The sequence below is a fragment of the Lactuca saligna genome, chromosome 4, assembly GCF_052625555.1.
Source record: "Lactuca saligna cultivar CGN05327 chromosome 4, ASM5262555v1, whole genome shotgun sequence".
Taxonomy (NCBI): Eukaryota; Viridiplantae; Streptophyta; class Magnoliopsida; order Asterales; family Asteraceae; genus Lactuca; species Lactuca saligna.
The window spans coordinates 330,595,568-330,611,414 of record NC_136420.1 but is presented as its reverse complement, the minus strand read 5'-3'; the positions used below and the strand labels follow the sequence as shown (position 1 = coordinate 330,611,414).

The 15,847-nt window shown below is 41.9% G+C and overlaps 1 non-coding gene across 1 annotated transcript; it reads left to right on the top strand.

Annotated features, from left to right (window-relative positions):
• Window positions 1–10,098: 10,098 nt before the first annotated feature.
• Window positions 10,099–10,205, top strand: LOC145044428 (small nucleolar RNA R71). Its single transcript, XR_013681380.1, has one exon. It is a non-coding gene; the product is annotated as a small nucleolar RNA R71 (small nucleolar RNA).
• Window positions 10,206–15,847: the final 5,642 nt, after the last annotated feature.

Below are 15,847 nucleotides of genomic sequence, written 5' to 3'. Positions count from 1 at the left end.
TGGAGAAATCCTGGATGAATCTCCGATAGTAACCCACTAAACCCAAAAAGCTACGAATCTTCGAGGCGTTTCTCGGTACCCCCCATCGCATCACCGCCTCCACCTTTGCTTGATTAACCGAAATACCTTTTTGATTGATGACATGATGATGTGTGTTAATTCAACTAGTTTTATCCCTACTTTTTATTAATAAATTGAGCACACAATGGCAGTGAACCTGTCTTTAAGTGGTATAGATTGATAAGTAAGGTATTGAACTCAGGGAACAGAAAATTAAAATAATAACTAATTTTAACTAAAACAAATAATAAAATAAAGGGTTTTTCTCTAGTTTTGCAAGACTAGAAACTTAGACAAACTAAATTAACTAATTATCTAAAGCAACAACTATTCACCAAATTTGATAAAGATGTTTCTATTTAGGCTCAACCAATTCACTCCTATGGTTATTTAAGTTTAAGATAGATTAATTACTATTGGTTACCAATTATAATAGTTAGGTTCATATTCATTACTCCTAACCTTTAGACAATTAACTAATTTAAGCGTTGATCAAGTTTTTAAACTAATTAACTCCCTAGATTAATTATTTGGATTAAATAAGATTTGTAATGGTCAATTAAGTTATTAATTCAATTAACCTCTTGTTGATGGTTTCTCAAACAAGCTCACACATTAATCTTCCTATTTTCTTATTAATCTTAGTTTCATAATCATTACTTCTAAGCATATGGTTTAGCATTCACATAGACATATGAGGTTAACACTTAAGTGATGTTCATGCAACCTAGTTGCCTTCCAATTAACAGAAAATAGTAGTGATTAATACATAAGGTTCTTTAACAAACTTAATTTAATAAATCACCAAAAGACAATTAATCAATATTCAATAATCAAACCATAGGAGTTCTTTGGTATTCCCCAAACAGAAACAAAAACGAATTTAGCTCATAGTTGTAGTAGAAACAAACATAGAAACAAAGTTTAATAAAGCAAACATGTTTAATTCCTAAGTCTAAGTGGTAGAATTAACCTAATTGCTTGAATTCTTCCAAATAGTGAAGCCTAGGGTTCTTCAGCGCCTTCTGAATCTCTTAGTCGCAGCCAATCCTTCAAAATTCGCCAAAGGTTTTTTTTTTCTGAGATAAGGATTCGTCTTATATAAATATCCCAAAACAGGGTGTACTCGGCGAGTAGCAGAATCAACTCGCCGAGTAGATCCATACTTATCCGTCTTGAATCAGCAGTCGTATTTATCTTTTGGAATACACTCGTGTACTCGCCGAGTAGGGTCGATCTACTCGCCGAGTAGATCCCCTTCTTTCACTCTTTGATCTTCAATTGCTTCCCTTTTCTCCTTTTTGCTTCCAAGCATATCTTTTGGACTGAAAACACAATTCACAACATTTTAAGTACCTTTTGTCCATATTATTCACATAATTAATTAAAAATAACTAAGAATATATGCTAAATAATTAACTAATTATGCACATATCAAAATACCCCACACTTGACTTTTGCTTGCCCCCAAGCAAAACTAAAATTTAAACATATTAAAATCACATGTAATAACTTCAATCCAACCCAGCCATTATGCCAAGACCGCAACGCATGCATTTGTGTCTAAAATTTCCTAAAAACCCCCCATACTTCAAATACTTACAATCCTCATAAACATTCGCCCACTCACCCCGAACTATGCTTATTTTATGCAACCCTCCGAATCCATCATCATAAAATCTCTTTACCCTCAAGGTATTTTTAATTGAGCAACCCAAGCATACATATTCTAGAATTACAACTTTTTGATACCACTATGGAGCTCTTTGAATTCTTCACTTCTTTGACATTTGATCTTTAATATCTTTGAATTCACCAACTTGTTGTTTGATTTTTGGTATCTTCAACTTTTTGGATTTCTTGGAATTTTGATCTTTAGATCTTGACTTCATTTGCTCCAAAATTCCTATAACTTTTTCTAGTAATTCTTTTTTTTTTCATGTATTTCTCATAAAAAAAATTTCTCACTCAAATCCCTACATGCTTAAGCAGCGGCGCTCAATCTCAACCTTTATTGGCTAATGAAAAACTTTCCTGGATACATTTCAGGTTTAGGCTACTAAACGTATTGCATCCCTCAGGCTGAGCAAGGTCGTGTTTTTGTCTCATGATTTCACTGAAATAAGGAAGCCACAAATGCACTAGAACGTGTATAGGCTCAACTAAACATTTGGGTCTTCATGCAATTATTAACACAATTCTAATATGGAATCCTAATTTTTTTAAATTTTTTCTAATTAAATACCTAAGCATTTTTGGTATGCAACAATTTTTAAAAATTAGCTTAAAGTAAAATTCTAAGTGTTCTAAGATGTGACTAACCCCCTACCCCACACTTATTTTATGCAATGCCCTCATTGCATATTATACCAACTAAAAATGCAAATAGAGAGAAAGTTGGAACAAAATCCCCTGGGGTAGCAGTCGCTAGGTTGACACTCTCTTCTTCAACTCCTTCTTCTAGTAACTTTAACCATGGGAACAGCTCATCCATGGCACGGGCGTCATACGTCTCGTGTGGTTGATAGCTCGAAAAAAACTCCAAGGAAAAGGGTTGTTGAACAATCTTCAGTAGTAATTCATAAAGAGTATATGAATGGTGCAGAAAAAATTGGCCAGAGCAATTCAGAAACTCCTTCTGCAGCAGGCTACTCGGTGAGTAGCCGTGAAGACTCGGCGAGTAAAACTCGATGGCAAAGAAATTCGTGTAAAAGCAGATGTACTCGCCGAGTAGTGTTAGTGCACTCGGCGAGTAAGGCGTGAACTGCTGTCTCTGTTGACCTTAGTGTTGAAATGGAAATATAAATGCACTCTCACGCGAATTTCCTAAACATCAACACTCCATAAGACTCTCGACTCGTACGGACTTGATCCTAGGAACAAGACTCCATAATCATTCATAAAGACTCTCATTCCTCTCTTGACCCTTCCTAATTAGCATGCTTCCTAGCTTCAATACCTGAAAAGAAAACTAAAAGTAACACTAATATTTCAACCACATAGCCAAATCCAACATATCCACAATTGTCTTAAAACAAACATCATAAATAAAACAAAACAAAACAAAATAAAATCTTCAATCTTCCTCTTCCATTCCGGCTCCTCCAGCTCCACTACCTCCTTCTCCACCTCTTCTTCGCATCCTCTCGTCCCAATCCATAATATACGGGTAGCCGGGTCCAGGTCGCGGGGCAATGTGCATTTGTTGGAAAAGATACTCGAAGGATTGATTGGTGTAATTAACCCCTCGACCAATATCATCCAAGTATTGTCGATACTCCACTTGGTTCTAACTCTCGTTATCCTCCACCGGAATAACCGGTGGGTCTTCCCGCACCCGCTCACTCCTTTGCCTAACCCGCCTTCCCGGCTCCTCGGGGACCGCCGGCTCATCCTCATTTGGGATAGTAAAGGAATCACCAAATTTCTCCACTATCCGAGCCCTCCTATAAAGTGTAGTGTTAAACGGAGGAGGGTGGATAATCGTTAACGCTTGAGCTTGCGGCAAATCCAAGATCCTAAACGATTTCGCGAGCCGAGTAATGAACATGCCCCCATTTATCTTCGAGTTTATCTTCTCCTTAACCGCCCCCTCCGCAAGAAATTTGGCAATGCAATACGGGAGGTTGCAGAAGACGTCGGGAGTGATGATACTCCACAAGTAAAAAATATCAAGGGTGGGAACTTTGTCCCCATCCTTCCGCATGTTGATCGTGCTTGCAATGAACCGGTGAAGGAGTTGGTGGATCGGAGAACGGATATGACCTTCTTGAGCAGTAGAAGGTATGTAGACTCGGTTAGCAATTGTACTCCACCATGTCGATGCCACCACCTCCTCGGGGAGTTCGTTGTAGGTATTCTCCAAGAAGGCTTCAAAGTAATCCGTCATCACCATGTCTTGATCGTAGATGCCCAACCGCCAAGAGAACTCAACCATGCTGCATTGTCGCAGCTCCCCACCCAAAGAAAACGAGATCGTGTTTGGATTGTAAAACTCACTACCACCTCGGAATGAGATGGTAGCGAAGAATTCCCAGCACAACTCCGCGTATACTGGCTCTTGGATCTTGAACAATTGCAACCAACCATCACAAGTGATGTTGGCATAACCCAAGTTACAATCTTTCACCAAATATGGGGTGAGTTCCTCTTCCAAGCCAACATTGCCCATCCATCCCCAATCCACTGCATTCGGTAGGTGGATTTCTTTCTGTTGAAGTGCTTCCAACCTGTTTAGCGCTCGAGTTTTGGAGGATTTGGAGGTGATTTGTTGAAAGGCTAACCATGGCATATCACCATGGCCTCCCCCACGTGATGACTGACCTCTTCTTGCCATGCTATCTGCATACACATATCAAAAACACAGCAACAAATATCACCCAGCAATTAAAACAGGAAAATTTATGATCTGATTGTGACCTACACGCCGAGTACACGAACATACTCGCCGAGTAGTATGAACTTATTGACAGATCGAGATTGGATCTGTGTAATCTGTGCAATAGTCCAATTTGTTCATAGGGTTTTGTTGTAATTACTTTTCTAACCATAGATCTTGAAGAAATTACTCCTAACAACATCTAATTCATGAGTAAATCAAAACCCTAAAAATTGGGAAAAACTCCCAAAATCCGAAATCACATCAAATATAGGAATATATGTGATAAAGATTGAACCTTTCATGAAATTAAAGGGTAAAGATGGTACCTTGTTGCTTGAATGAAGAGAAAAGAGTATAAATTTGGAAGGTTCTTGAAAAATGCTTAGGGAGGCGGCTGAGAGGAAGTGCTCGGCGAGTGTTGGGATGAAATGGTGAGTAATAATTTTTTTTACCGGCTTTATTTTACTGGGTTTGAACCGGCTACTCGCCGAGTAGAATGGGTCTACTCGCCGAGTAGATACGCGTGTTATCAATTTTTGGCTGTAAGTGGGCATTTACTCGCCGAGTATAGTCGATATACTCGCCGAGTAGATGTCACAGGTTGAAAAAATTTGTAAATTTGTCAATTTTACTGTGTGAATTCATTTGTTTAGCCCTTCCACCCCACACTCAAAGCATAGCTTGTCCTCAAGCACTTAGAAACATAGAATAAACGAAGAAGAATGAAAAAGAAAGAAAGAAATAAAAGGAAAAATAAAGAAAAGGAAAGAAAATGCAAACTTGAAACTCGGGTTGCCTCCCGAGAAGCGCTTCTTTTGATGGAGTCATTAGCTGGACTCCGCCCCGTCTATGTGTTCGCAATTCCGCACAGCAGCAGCTCCTCCAATCCTTCATTTCGGGGGACACCTTCTTCATATTTCTTCACTCTATGACCATTGACTTTGAATGGTGTGCCGTCTCTTGATATCAACTCTATAGCCCCGTGAGGAAACACCGTGTTGACCAAAAGGGGACCATCCCACCTTGATTTAAGTTTGCCCGAGAAAAGTTTTAATCGGGAATTGAAAAGTAATACTTTTTGGCCTTCATGGATGTCTTTGCTTTTGATTCTTTTATCATGCCATCTCTTGGTCTTTTCTTTATAGAGCCACGAACTAGAATAAGCCTCATTTCGGAGTTCTTCAAGGGCATTCATTTGCATTAAACGGTTGGTCTTCAATTCTTCTATATCAAAGTTGCACCTCTTTAAAGCCCAATATGCCTTATGCTCGATCTCAACCGGTAAATGTCATTGCTTTCCATAAACTAACCTATATGGTGTAGTACCAATAGGTGTTTTGAAAGTGGTACGAAATGCCCATAGCTCTTCATCCAATTTATCCGACCACTCCTTGCGATTGCTTCCCACCGACTTCTCTAGAATACGCTTCAAGGCTCGATTGGTCACTTCCGTTTGTCCACTCGTTTGTGGATGGTATGACGTGGAGAATTTATGGGTCACCCCATATTTCTTGAGCACCTTTTCCAATTGATCATTGGCAAAGTGTGTGCCTCGGTCACTAATCAAGGCCTTCGGAACACCAAACCGGGAGAATAGTTTCTTTAAGAATCGTACCACTACCCGTCCGTCATTTGTAGGTAAAGCCTGCGCCTCCGCCCATTTCGAGACATAATCTACCGCCACAAGTATGTACTTGTTTCCTCTGGATGTGGGAAAAGGTCTCATGAAGTCAATGCCCCATACGTCGAACACCTCGCACACTTGAATGCTATTTTGTGGCATTTCATTTCGAGATGAAATGTTTCCCACCCTTTGACAAGCATCACATTCTTTGACATATTCGGCTGCATCTTTGAAGATTGTAGGCCAGTAGAACCCAATGTCAAAGATCTTCTTTGCGGTATAGTGTGCTCCATGGTGTCCTCCCGTGGGCCCGCTATGGCAATGTTCTAGTATTCTTCGGCTTTCCTTCCCGAACACACATCTTCTTATAATTCCATCCGCATAGCTTCGAAAGAGGTATGGATCGTCCCAAAAGTAATATTTGATCTCAGCAAAGAATTTCTTCTTTTGTTGACTACTATAATCCTTCGGGACGTAATTTGTAGCTAAATAGTTAGCTATATCTGCGAACCATGGCTCCTCTCCCACGGACACCATAATGTATTCATCCGGAAAGTCGTCTCCATCCTTATCTTCTTGCAATTGCGGGTTCTCGAGCCTAGATAAATGATCGGCCACTACATTCTCCATTCCTTTCTTGTCTCGTATCTCTATATCGAATTCTTGAAGAAGTAGCACCCATCGTATTAGTCTTGGCTTGGCATCCTGTTTGGAAAAAAAATACTTGATAGCCGAGTGGTCAGTAAAAACAGTGGTTTTAGATAAAACCAAATAGGGGCGAAACTTGTCAAAAGCATAAACCACGGTTAACAATTCTTTTTCAGTAGTAGTATAATTCTCTTGGGCAGGGTTTAAGGTCTTGCTTGCATAATAGATGGGTTGAACGTGCTTATCAACCCTTTGACCAAGGACCGCTCCTAGTGCATAGTCACTGGCATCACACATGATCTCAAAGGGTAAGTTCCAATTTGGTGCTATAATGATCCGGGCATCAGTTATTTTTTCCTTTAGAATTTCGAATGCCTCTAAACACTCTTTAGTAAAATTAAAGGGGACATCTTTTAGTAATAATTGTGTTAGAGGTTTCGTGATTTTGGAAAAATCCTTTATAAAACGCCGGTAAAAACCTGCGTGTCCCAAAAAACTCCTAATGCCCTTTACATTAGTTGGTGGGGGTAATTTGGCAATGGTGTCTACCTTTGCCCGATCCACCTCAATTCCCTTTTTAGAGATTTTGTATCCCAAAACTATACCCTCCTTGACCATGAAGTGACATTTTTCCCAATTTAGGACCAAGTCGGTTTTCTCACACCTAGCAAGCATGGAATCAAGATTTGTGAGACAGTCATGGAAAGAAGATCCGAATACAGAGAAGTCATCCATAAAGACCTCCATGAATTTTTCCACCATATCATGGAATATGGCGGTCATACACCTTTGAAATGTCGCAGGTGCATTGCATAGTCCAAAAGGCATGAATCTATAGGCGAAAGTCCCACTTGGGTATGTGAAGGTGGTATTTTCTTGGTCCATTGGGTCTATGGGTATTTGAAAATACCCTGAAAACCCATCTAGAAAGCAGTAATAGCTATGACCCGATAGTCTCTCTAACATTTGGTCTATGAAAGGAAGGGGGAAATGGTCTTTGCGAGTGGCATCGTTTAGCTTTTGATAATCGATGCACACTCGCCAACCGGTTACCGTTCGTGTTGGAATTAACTCGTTCTTTTCGTTGGTGATGACCGTCATTCCTCCTTTCTTGGGCACCACTTGGACCGGACTCACCCATGGACTATCGGAGATGGAGTAGATGATTCCTGCATCCAAAAGCTTGACTACCTCCTTCTTGACGACTTCTTGCATATTCGGGTTCAGTCGTCTTTGATGTTGCACCACCGGCCTTGCTCCTTCTTCTAAATTGATTTTGTGAGAGCAATAGGATGGGCTTATTCCCTTGATGTCGGAGATGCTCCATGCGATGGCTCGTTTCCTTTTCTTCAACACTTGTACAAGTTCTTCCTTTTCCGTCTTGGATAGGTCCGAGGCTATGATCACAGGCTTCTGATTTCCTTCTTCCAGATAGGCATACTCCAGATGGTCAGGTAGTGTTTTAAGCTCCAATTGGGTGTGGTTAGTGACGGACTCGCCGAGTGCAGGTTTGGTACTCGGCGAGTTGGTAGCTGCATTCACGACTACTGGCTTTTCTTCAGTTGTACTCGGCGAGTAGATCGGGTCTACTCGGCGAGTAGGGATCTCAGATTGCTTCTTTATTTCTTCATACTCCGCTTCTTCCAACAGTCTTTCAATCTCTAGTAAGTCCTTTTCTGGGTCAAATGCTTCATCCCAAGCTGCAAACTTGCTGGAATCTTCAGGTATGTCTTCTTCTAAGAGTTCGTCAAGCATGTCTATTGAGAAAGCCGTGTCGTCACTACTTCTTGAGTACTTCATGGCTTGGTCTACCCCGAATGTCACTGAATCGTCCCCAACTCGCAGTGTGAGCTTAGAATCTCTCATGTCTACGATAGCGCTAGTTGTGTTGAGGAAGGGTCTTCCAAGGATAATTGGCACTTGCGGATCCGCCTCCATGTCTAGAATGATGAAATCAGCCGGGAAGACAAATTTGTCCACTTTTACTAGAAAATCTTCACAAATGCCTCTTGGGAAGGTGACAGTTTTGTTTGCTAAATGAATTGCCATTCGAATTGGCCTTGGCTCCGGGAGGTCTAGCTTCTTAAAGAACGAGTATGGCATAAGGTTGACGCTTGCTCCAGAATCAGCTAAGGCATGGATTACAACCAAGTTGCCAAATTGGCAAGGTAACGTTAAGCTCCCTGGATCACCCTTCTTCTTTGGTAATTTGTTTAGCATTGTTGCGGAGCAGTTCTCATTAAGCACTACATTCTACACTTCTTCCATCTTTCTTCTGTTGGTGAGGAGTTCCTTAAGGAACTTAGCATACTTGGGCATTTGCATGACGGCTTCAATGAAGGGGATGTTGATTTGAAGAGTTTTAATGTGGTCAAGAAACTTCTGATATTCCTCTTCCTGCTTCTCTTTCTTGGCTCGGGCTGGGTATGGCATTGGAGGCTGGTATGGTTTCAAGGGCGGCTGTTCAGTCGTTTTAGCAGGGGTACTCGCCGAGTCCATCGGACCTACTCGGCGAGTAGGGCTCTCAGATTGTGAATCTTGGTTTTGTACTCATTCTTCCGTTCCTTCCTTCTAGGAGTCCCTGGTTGCTTCAGTTCGAATGGGGGCCAGGGGAGTGATGATCTTCCCACTTCTTGTTGTGACAATGTTTACTTGTGCGCCTCGTGGGTTGTTCTCGGTTTTGCTAGGAAGCTCACCCGGTGACCTTTGGTTTAGTTGTTGAGCGAGTTGCCCAAGCTGCGTTTCTATGTTGTGGATGGATGCTTGCTGGTTCCGGAGCATTGTTCTTGTTTCTTGGATAGCAGCATCGTGGTCACTATGTCTTTTCTCGGAAGTGGCTACAAATTTAGTAAGCATATCTTCCAAGCTTGGCTTCCTCTCTTGCACCGGCTCCTCCTTTTGATAAAAGCCTCTCCCTTTCTTTCTATACTTCTCCTCCTTGGCCTTCTTGTACTCTTCGTAAGGCAGCCACTCTTTCTTTTTTTTACGCCAGTCCTCATCATATCTGTCACCGCTCGAATAGCATGCTTGTGCCTTCTTGTTGCCATTCTCATCCAGATCGCAATCTCTAGTGAGGTGAGGTCCATTGCAGTTTTCACAACCCACCCGAATAGCATGGATAGTTTGATCCATTTTGTCCATCCTTCTATCCATGGTTTTTAACATGGCCATGACCGCGGATAAATCTTCAGTGGCAGCATAAGCGGCTCCCCTCGTGACATCATTCCTAGGGTTGTGGTACTCTCTAGAGTGTTTAGAGAATTCTTCAATCAATTATTTAATCACCGGGGGTGGTTTCTTTGTAAGTGGGCCTTGCGAGTCTAGCAATTGCTGGGTTGTGACATTGACTCCATCATAGAAGATGGAAACTTCTTGCTGGCTGTTTAGATCATGGTGTGGACAGTTTCTTAGCAGACCTTTGTACCTCTCCCATGCTTCATATAAGGACTCTCCAGCTTGTTGTTCAAAGTTTGCAATGGCCTTCTTCAGTTTGGCTATCTAGGATGGTGGGCAAAAATGATCAATAAATTCTTCCTTCATTCTGGCCCAAGTAGTGACTGATCCGGGGGGAAGTGACTTGAGCCAATCTTTGGCAACACCCTTGAAGGTTACCGGAAGCATACGAATTAGTTGAGTTTCGCGAGTTACATTTGGAATATTGAAGTAATCAGCAACATCATTTACTTCATCCAAATGTTTGTAGGCATCTTCATGATCTTTCCCATAGAAAGGTATTTCCTTGAGTGAAGCTAGGATATGACCTTTTAGCTCGAAGGTAGCAGTCGCAGGAATTGCGGGTTGCACAAGTCCCGGGCCATGGTCATCGCGCATCCTCTTCTTCCATTCTCCCATGGGGATTTCATCAATGTTAGCCATAGTGAACGCTAACTCTTCCTCCGACTCGGTTTCTTGCTCGTACGTATTCCCGCCTGTCACGCGGGTGACCCGGGTTCAATCCCCGGCAACGGCGCCAAAAACTTGATGTGTGTTAATTCAACTAGTTTTATCCCTACTTTTTATTAATAAATTGAGCACACAAAGGCAGTGAACCTGTCTTTAAGTGGTATAGATTGATAAGTAAGGTATCGAACTCAGGGAACGGAAAATTAAACTAATAACTAATTTTAACTAAAACAAATAATAAAAGTAAAGGGTTTTTCTCTAGTTTTGCAAGACTAGAAACTTAGACAAACTAAATTAACTAATTATCTAAAGCAACAACTATTCACCAAATTTGATAAAGATGCTTCTATTTAGGTTCAACCAATTCACTCCTATGGTTATTTAAGTTTAAGATAGATTAATTGCTATTGGTTACCAATTATAATAGTTAGGTTCATATTCATTACTCCTAACCCTTAGACAATTAACTAATTTAAGCGTTGATCAAGTTTTTAAACTAATTAACTCCCTAGATTAATTATTTGGATTAAATAAGATTTGTAATGGTCAATTAAGTTATTAATTCAATTAACCTCTTGTTGATGGTTTCTCAAACAAGCTCACACATTAATCTTCCTATTTTCTTATTAATCTTAGTTTCATAATCTTTACTTCTAAGCATATGGTTTAGCATTCACATAGACATATGAGGTTAACACTTAAGTGATGTTCATGCAACCTAGTTGCCTTCCAATTAACATAAAATAGTAGTGATTAATACATAAGGTTCTTTAACAAACTTAATTTAATAAATCACCAAAAGACAATTAATCAATATTCAATAATCAAACCATAGGAGTTCTTTGGTATTCCCCAAACAGAAACAAAAACGAATTTAGCTCATAGTTGTAGTAGAAACAAACATAGAAACAAAGTTTAATAAAGCAAACATGTTTAATTCCTAAGTTTAAGTGGTAGAATTAACCTAATTGCTTGAATTCTTCCAAATAGTGAAGCCTAGGGTTCTTCAGCGCCTTCTGAATCTCTTAGTCGCAGCCAATCCTTCAAAATTCGCCAAAGGTTTTTTTTTCTGAGATAAGGATTCATCTTATATAAATATCCCAAAACAGGGTGTACTCGGCGAGTAGCAGAATCAACTCGCCGAGTAGATCCATACTTATCCGTCTTGAATCAGCAGTCGTATTTATCTTTTGGAATACACTCGTGTACTCGCCGAGTAGGGTCGATCTACTCGCCGAGTAGATCCCCTTCTTTCACTCTTTGATCTTCAATTGCTTCCCTTTTCTCCTTTTTGCTTCCAAGCATATCTTTTGGACTGAAAACACAATTCACAATATTTTAAGTACCTTTTGTCCACATTATTCACATAATTAATTAAAAATAACTAAGAATATATGCTAAATAATTAACTAATTATGCACATATCACATGCCCTAAAAACCGCACTTCCTATAGCCATAAATCACATTTGGAGAACTTTGCATAAAGTTTCTCCGCCCTCAAAGTATCCAGTACCTCCCTCAAATGTTGTTCGTGCTGCTCTCTGGTTTTGGAGTAAACCAGGATATCCTCGATAAAAATGATCACTGACCGATCCATTATCAGTCTGCATACCCAATTCATGAGATCCATGAATGCTGCCGGAGCATTGGTGAATCCGAATGACATCACTAAAAACTCATAATACCCATACCGAGTTTTGAAAGTTGTCTTCAGTATATCCTCTTCCCTAATCCTCATCTGATGATACCCATACCTGAGATCAATCTTGGAGAATCAAGATGCACCTTGAAGTTGATTAAACAAATCATCGATCCTTGGCAAAGGATAGCGGTTCTTCACTATCAGCTTGTTCAGCTCCCTATAATCAATGCACATCCGGTGCGTCCCATCTTTCTTTTTCACGAAAAGGATCGGTGCCCCCCATGATGAACTACTCGGATGAATGAACCCTTGGTCTAAAAGTTCTTGAAGCTGCGTAGATAACTCTTGAATCCTGGGTAGTTCTAATCGATATGGTGCCTTTGCTATTGGGGTGGCACCCGACACCAAGTCAATATGAAACTCCACCTGCCTCTCCGGAGGCACCCCCGGTAGTTCTTCGGGGAAATCGTCCCGAACTCTTGAACAACTGGAACATTGCCCACATCTGTCGCGGCCCCTACCCTTGTATCCGCGATATAAGCCATAAATCCCATGCAACCCCGCTGAAGAAACCTCCTTGCCCTCGCATCCGAATAGAGGACCGGTCCCTGCGAGCCCCCCTCACCATGAATAACCAGCTCTCCTCCACTGGAGGTCCGAACCCGAACCAACTATCGCTCTCAATATGGCCCCATTGGCCCCCAGCTAGTCCATCCCGACAATCACCTTCAGCCCCCACAACAGTATCATAACTAGGTCGACTCGAAATCTCTCCCTAAGTACATTCAGGACACAGTCCCGATACACCCTCATAGTACTAACAGTACGATCAGCTGCAATCTCAACCTCGAGTGGGGAGTCCAAGATCCCCAGCGTATCTCGGAATTTCTTGCTAAGCGCAAGAGACAAAAATGATCGGGTAGCACCCGAGTCGAACAAAACATGAGCAATCATACCATTAACTAAAAGGTTCCTGAACAACCATGATATAAACATAAGCCATACAATTACAATAAGTAGTAAAGTAATAGGTACATACCAGCCACGATGTCTGGTGCAACCGGGCCTCCTCAGTAGTTAGTTGGAACGCATGGCTCCTCACCACCGGAATATCCGCCTTGGTAGGGCGGCCATCAGTGATCCTAAGGGTGGCGGGTGCGGGCGCCGTCACCGCTCCTCCTCCTCCCTACAACCTAGGGCATTCATCCTTCTTATGGCCTGTTTGATTGTAGTAGAAACATATCAAGCCCTTCTTGGGGCAACCCTTACTCATGTGGCCTTGTTGGCCACAAGAGTAACATCCTGTCGTCCCATCCGTCCTACATGCCCCACTATGGAATCTCCCACACTTGGCACACCGGCCCCGTCCTTGCTGCCCCTTACCCGAAGAATCAGAGGTCTTAGGCTTCTTAGCCTGACCCCCTTGCCGCCTGTGCCTGATCATTCTCCCGCTTCGTGCGGGTATACAACTCTATTTCCCTCTCGCTCCTGAAACTTGGCGATGATTTCCGCCACAGTCTCGGTGGTCTACTACAAATCATGAAACTCCCTTACTAGCCGTTACACCTCAATAGGTGGTCCAAACTCCAAATCAAACCGTCGAACAAACTCAGCCCATGACATCTTAGCCACTCCAATTGGCCCCACCTAGTTAGTAACCTTGCCCCACTAGTTGCGAGCCCTGTCTCTCAATATACACGAAGCAAACCCAACCTTTTCCACCTACAGGCAGGAATTCGTGCGCTGGGCGTTCTCAATATTTTCCACCCAGCGACGGCTGACAATGGGGTCCCTGACCCCGAAGAATTCCGACGCTCCACACGCCTTGAACTCCCGGAAGGAGGGAGTTCGGGTCCCAATCTATCCCGCTGCCAACTCTGTCCTGAAGGATCTGAGTCTCTCCTCCATAATCTCCATAATAACCTCCTTGACCGTCCCAAAAATGAATGGGGTTGCGTCAAGGATGCCCCTGGTAACCTTGGCTGCAATGAGTTCTTGCAGCCTCTCATCAATGACATCAGTAGTGTCTCCCGATCCTGCCCCGGATCTCGATCCCGATCCTGACCCTCCTACTCCAAATCGTGTCACCACCATGATTATTGAAATTTCATAAATAGCAAATATTAGGGTCTCCATATAAGGGATAATCCCACACCGGTCCTCCTTGGGGTTGTCGGATCCATCAGTGCTTTAGACACAAATCCTGTGCTTCCAGTAGTACGGGCCCAATACTACCTTCCACACTTACCTGTACCTTTCTCCACTGCTCAATCCGATAACTCCAATTTGTCCCATAACTAAACCATACCCCGCATTTACCACAAATTACCATCTCTGACCATCCTAAAGGTTCCTCTACCCATATCAATCACATCATCATAACAGGTTGCTCTTATGCATGCAAATTAACTAAACCATCCTAAAGGGTCTCCATATAAGGGATAATCCCACACCGGTCCTCCTTGGGGTTGTCGGATCCATCAGTGCTTTAGACACAAATCCTGTGCTTCCAGTAGTACGGGCCCAATACTACCTTCCACACTTACCTGTACCTTTCTCCACTGCTCAATCCGATAACTCCAATTTGTACCATAACTAAACCATACCCCGCATTTACCACACATTACCATCTCTGACCATCCTAAAGGTTCCTCTACCCATATCAATCACATCATTATGACAGGTTGCTCTTATGCATGCAAATTATACACAGATAAGGGATCAAATAGACTTTCGATTAAAAGATTCTACCCTAAGACCACAACCAAACAAGGAACAGGAAATAAGGTCAAATCAATCATTCTTAGGCTATAAGCTCCTAACCGTATACAATTTTAAAAGCATACACGTAGCAAATTCCACATAAGCAACATGGTTCAAAATTAGTATAACATGGCAAGCATATAGGGGAACTACTTACTTGGCTTAGCTGATCACACGCGTTGTACTCTCATCTTTTCATTTTTATGTTATTATGTTGAAAACATTTCTACCATTCCTTAGTTTGAGTCCCGACACACTCGAGAGTGTGCCTGAATCACTCAAACCAAGGCTCTGATACCAACTTGTAACAGCCCAAATTTTACAACGAAAAATTTCATTTAATTTAAATAACACATTGACATAAAACCGTGAGCCCCACATTTAGTTTAAAACACCATCCATTACATTATATAGATTATCAGAGTGTGTCCCCAAACATATTAGTGAAAAAAAGAGATAGATAGAGTGCACGATGCGCCATCACGCCTTGCCCTTGCCTTTTGGCTTCGATGTACCTGAAACAATTCAACAACCTGTAAGCAAAATGCTTAGTGAGTTCCCTAGAGCATACCACACACCACACATACACATATCCAAGTAACATATCACATAGGCCATGCATACATAGAACCAGCAAGAATGCCATGGGCTACCCCACATGGACTTTACCTAGGACTGTCATGGGCTACCCCACATTGTCTTACATCTAATGTCATGGGCTACCCCACATGGTCTTTACCTAGGACTGCAATGGGCTACCCCACATGGTCTTACATCCAATGCCACGGGCTCCCTCCCGGGGTCTTCATGCAAAACATACGATC